Raw genomic sequence first — 6,126 nt, 5'->3', positions numbered from 1 at the left:
CACAGTGCCTAGCAAAGCCATGGAATATATCTTTTTTATTTCGCGTCAACAGCTTTCCATGTAGCTTTTAAATCTTATTAAATGAGAAGCTTTCAAAAGCTAGTTGTCCAGGCTTTCAAAAGCCACAGAAGCTAAACATTGACTAAAACGTAAAAGTTTATGCTACAAAAAGCTCCAAATTATCTCGCATTAAAAATGTTATTACTATATGCGTTTATGTATGGCAGAAGTCCCTGGACATATGGTACATGTAAATCACAGATAACAAGCAATGTTAGTGTCCTAAAAAGGAAAGAAGTAACCGTCACCTACATATTATTGAACTTATTCTAAATCATTTGGGGGGTTTATATACTTATGAATTTCAAAAAATTAATAGTTTTGCTTAAACAGTGAAAGCTCTATTTAGCGGATCCTATATTAAGTGGACTTTACATTAGCGGACTTCTCAATTAAGCGTCCACATTGACCGGTCCCTACATTTATGTTTAATAGGAACAATCTATTAAGCGGACAACTGTATTAACTGGACAGAAATACTAGTTCTGCCAGTGTCCGCTTATGGGCGATTTCACTGTATACCGAATGTACATTCATATATTGGAGAATATGTTCTATGGTGTTTTCATCTGATTGAGAGCGCTCGAAATTATATACATACATATTTGATAATTAGATGTAATCCTAGCAAAGCTTAAGGCTCCCAGACCCCTGTAGAGGGTAAGGTGGTGGTAGACGTACTGCTACGAACTGCAGCTTCTTTCAAGAAAGTGAACATTCACTCTGGCAATAGAGCGGCAATACTAGCTCTGATTTCGCTATCTGTGCACTCAAAGCTGGTCAAGGAGTGTATATGTGAAATAGCATCTAGCTACCTCATCATCAGACTCGTTAGTGTCTTAAAAACGCTGGTTAAAGTTAAAGTTGCATGGAGGAAGGTGAGGTGTAGACATTTAGGCACTTTTTCTTTTATCACTCAGCTTTCGCACTACTGAAGCTGAAACATCTCGATAGTCTTACCTTCAGCAAACCAGAATATATAGCCGAAACTGATATCAGCCGTCTCAACAAATTTGTGATAGGCTCAAAGCGCTCAGTCTGTTTGTATTGTGATTTCATGCAATATATCAAATTATCACAGGTTTCGTGCTGGGAAATCTACTCTAAAAAATTTACTTGAATTTGTAAGCCTGTATAGTTAGGTTTTTGAGAATATAAGCATACGGATGTTATATACACTGACTTTAGCAGGAAATCTCTCTACTCTCTTATATAAACTTGATCTTCTGGGCTTTCAATCAATATTTCTTCCATCTTTACAATAGAACCCAACGAGTGTTATTTGAGGATACTTTTATAGATTCAATTGATGTCTCTTCAGGTGTTTCGGAAGGTAGTCTGATCCTGTTCTTCTTATTTTTTAACGATATCTCTTCTCTCATAGAATTTAATTCATAAAAGGTGTCGGTTGCAAACAGACTTAAGGTATCAGTAGGGTAATCTGGGCTTTTTTCTGACATTTTTTTTAATAAGTAGAAAGTTTTATTCTACAATAGAAGAAATTTTTTCGGAATTTTTTGATGACATCTGTCGGAGAAATGGCTGGGTGAATAGATGCGTTTTTTCACTGGCGGACACGATTTCTCATGTTTGGATCATCTAAACACAAAAACCCAATTTATTCTTAAAAAGTAATTGAATGGTTATCGTCCCTACTAGAATCATGAAAAAATGTTGATAAATAAAAAAGTAATTAACTTTTTTTTTAAAATTTCCTCATATTTTTTTACATAAATTTTGTCACAACAACAAAGTAGTTTTGTGAACATTTAAAAAATTAGGCAAATCGGTTGAGTGGTTCGATCGGAATCATGTTCGCCAGTTTAAAAAAGTGTGCTCCGAGCGGTCCGAACGTCGAGCGGTACTATTATTGTTGGGCCGTTTTCGAAACCTTCAAATGGTAAAGTGGGTTTCTACATTAATTTTAAGGGTATAAGAGAAAAAATGATTACCCTACTGACACCTTAGAAAATTTGGTTAATTGGTGTTATAGAAATAATTTCCATTGAATCTCCAAAAATGTAAGATGATGTGGTTTTCTCGTAGATCTGGGTCCTAGGACATTTTTGATGGGGTTCTAGGTGGAGTCTTCCTTCCTTCAAAAAAAAAAAAAAAAAAATTATGTATATATAAAATCTTTTTTCTGACTTGTTGCTGGATATAGCACCTTAAGTAGTTAATTAATTAGTTTAATTAATTTAATTTAGTATTAATTAACAGAAAAAGAAACGAAACACTCACCATATACCTACGACCTACGGCATAAATCAAATGCATCTTCAACGTTTTCAGTAATTTTTATTAGTTTCATCCAAATATGCACATTCAGTTAGACACTTAGAAATGGAAAAGGTATTTATTTCACGCTCACAAAGTTTGGCTTCAAATATCAGTTACAGTAAGATTTCATTTTCATATTTATACGCTAGTTTTATGTCATATTTTTTGATTAGCTTCTCAATACATACATATATATATTTTTATAGTTATTTGTTAATATATTTCTTTATTTATTTGTGTTGTTTTGTTTTTACTTTGTAAACTTTAATTCGCTTTTTTGTTTTGTTTTCTCAAAGAAAAAATATTTGTAGATTCCAGTTTTTGTTCGCTAATTTGTTTGTCCTGTAGAAAGAACTATTGTATTGTGTGTAGAGCCTTTAAGTTCCGTTTGGTGGGTTTAGTTTTTGATAGAGTATGTGTAATATTATTAGTCGAGTGTTGCCATGTTCTTTTAGAAAGTGTTACATTAAGTCAGTAGAGAAACATAGCTACATACATATATAACTAGATGGGTATGTAAGTGTTTTTTTCCAAAAGTCCCTATTTTGAGTTGTCATAGTTCTAGATATATACTTTTATCGTGTGTATATGTATATAGATATATTTATGTTCACATAAATGTATATATGTTTATTATTTGTACGAGTTCTTATAAAAATTGTTAAATAACGAAGACATGTGTTACTATATAGGAAATTAAGTCATAATCACATTTAGGTGTTTTTTTGAATTTGGTTTTGATTTTGGTTTTAGTGTATCTTTCTTTTTAGTTTATCGTAGAAAGCTCTAAATTCAAAGCTATTAATCCATATTCACTTTTTTAAAGCAATTTTAAATTGTTATTGGTTTTAGTTATTTGCTAAGCAAAAAAATCATAATAAGCGTTTTTGGTATTTAAAATAATATATCTTAAAATTTTGAAATACTTCGGTTATTGAATGATCTTAATTTTTTTTTTCGGAAAGAGGAGCTCTTCTGAAACCTCGCTATTTAAATTAAGAGTTTGTTTGGTTCACAATTAGTCCACTCTTTGCTGGATGGCCTTCAAACAGACAATCTCGCTTTTTGCAAAAAAAAATATGTAGATGCCATACTTCTTCTCCTTTTCGGTTATAGCCGAATACATACCACCACCATATACTATTAATCCCTCCTCTGCTGCGATAGGGCAGTATATATCTCAAATTATCAGATATAGTAGGAATAGGAGTATATAACTCACATTATTAGCTTTCATTATATCTTCGAAGTATTGCTAATTGGTTTTGTTCGAAAGTAACAAGGACTTTTCAGGAAGTAGCTCTCCGCTCTCAACATAGAATCGGTTATTTTTGAAACCAACGATCATGTTGGAATAAATTCATATTAGACTCAAACAAAACCAGAAAAAATTAGCAATAAATTGGAAAGAATTTATAAGAGCTTTAAGCAAGAATCTCTTAGAGAGTAGAATGCCGTGCTACCGCTATTAAGACTGTTGTTAAAAATTGAATATAATTCTTGCAAGTTCCTAAAGCTCTTGCGAATTTATATTGATTAATAAACTGAAATTACAAATCGTCACCTAAAATGCAAAACAACGTAACAGGACTTTTCATAAGTTTACATACGGAGAAAAAACAATATAAAGGAAACCACTCATATGAACCAAAATTGAGTTTCGGTTATAAATTGGTTATATATTGGTTACATATTAGTTATACATTGGTTATGTCTGACAGCGGAAGTTGAAAATTTTTTTCTTAAAAGTTTACAGGCGAAGGAAAAACGATAAATACAAACCAGACATATTGAAAAAAAAAATTGTTTTGGTTATAAAATGGTTATACATTGGTTATAAATTGGTTATATCTAACAGTGGATGCATATGCTGCATACATACATGTAATATGATGTAGTGAATCGTAAGAAATAAAAAACTCAATTTTGCATTTTCGGCGACGAAATGAAAAAAATTAAATTTTACGAAAATTAGTTGACAGTGCACTTTCTAGTTATAAATTTAGTACATCTTTACAGTTTTAATAGTTTTTCCAAAATATCAAAAGTTCAGAAGCGCTTTACAAATTAAAGCTGACATATAAGCTTCTTTTTAAAATACGATTGTTAATACAATTTATGTTGGTTAATTTATTGGTTATGCATATGCTAGTTTTGCTAAATTAACCTACAAACTTTAATACTTTATCAATTGCTTTATATATTTAATAATTTTATATTTTTTGCTTATTTTAATTCTTGTTTGAGAATTTATTGCATGCAACATATGCGTACGTTTAATTTTATTAATATTTTTTTTTAATATATAATTTGTGTTTTAACTAATACTTTTTGTTTGGTTTCTATTTTGTTTCTATGCAAAATCACGGCATATCAAAACTCTGCGTTTCTTTCAAGTAAGCGTATAATTTGAATATTTTTTCATATTTTCCAATATTTATTTTCTATTTTGTTTGCGAAATTGTAATTTCTCTATTATTACGCTTTCTATTTTGCTTTTGTTTTTTCTGCTTCATTTTGATTATAGCTTTTTTTGATAACTTTTTTTTGATAACTTCTTGCTTCGAGTAAGCACATATTTTTTGTCATCTTATAAATATTTATGTATTTGTGGTATAAATAAATATTTTTGTACAAATTTACCATACAAATGTACCATTACATATGTATATACATACATACATCTATGCACATGTATGCATGCAGCTAAATTTATGCGTATTTTGGTTTAGTTATTCAGTTTTTCTTTCTTTAAATTTTAGCTAGTTAATAGTATTGTATATTTTCCAATAATTTTTGATTTTTTCTTAGTAAGAATGCTGCAAATCTTATTTAATTTTTATGCGTGAGCAGCTAATAATTTATGTCGCATGTCACAAAAACCAAATTTCATGAGATATTTATTAAAGCGTATTTGTGTTTAGTAAAAAAAAATATATTTAAATAATTTCGAAACAGAAGTTGAACCAAAATGGGACTCTCAGTATCTGTCTTCAAACAATTTTGTAATTTCCCAACATTCTCTATCATCATTATGACTACTAAAGAATTAGTTTTTTATGAATTTCATTATGGACTTATAAAGAATGGATACTAGGATTAAGAAAATAGTTTTCTGATTTATGAAAAATTATCTAAAACATACTAATAATATAACTATCGACTATTTGATGCCTGAAATTGAAGCTTGTGATCTCGGCGACATTTGCTGTCATTCGCCAGTTATCAGTCAAAATGCTCGAACGAGTCATCGAAATTTGTACTCAACGGAAGGACCGTCTGAGACGTAGCCATGGCCGATATTTTAAAGAGATAATCTCAAAAAATTAATGCCAAAAATGTTCTTTCGAATGACAGTAAACATTCCCCATTAAATTGAAAATTCTGTATTTTTTCTTTAAAAAAGTCGGGAACCTCGAAATGGATAATTTATCTTCTCGATATCTTTGAGTGCGACGCTCTTAAAACTAATATTTACAATGATTCTAATATGAAATATCTACCATAAATTTCAATACAAAATTTGTGCTGAAACAAAAAGTATATAATATCATAGCTCCACAAAAAAAAAAGAAGAGTAAAGCATACGCTTAGCGAATTTATAATCTTTAGAGGATAATGTCAGCAGCGGTGGCAATCGTCATCCCAGCAGTAAGATACCAGGCATCCCTTCGTGGACACACAGATGACATACCTAGGTATAACTGGATTTCCATATAATCCAAATACTAAGTGAACCCGGGTGCTTCAGAAACTACCTCTAAAGATTCCAACATGACATTAGTC

Source organism: Bactrocera dorsalis, chromosome 2 (genome assembly GCF_023373825.1).
Source record: "Bactrocera dorsalis isolate Fly_Bdor chromosome 2, ASM2337382v1, whole genome shotgun sequence".
Taxonomy (NCBI): Eukaryota; Metazoa; Arthropoda; class Insecta; order Diptera; family Tephritidae; genus Bactrocera; species Bactrocera dorsalis.
The sequence above is the reverse complement of the archived record's forward strand: the minus strand, read 5'-3'. Positions refer to the sequence as shown.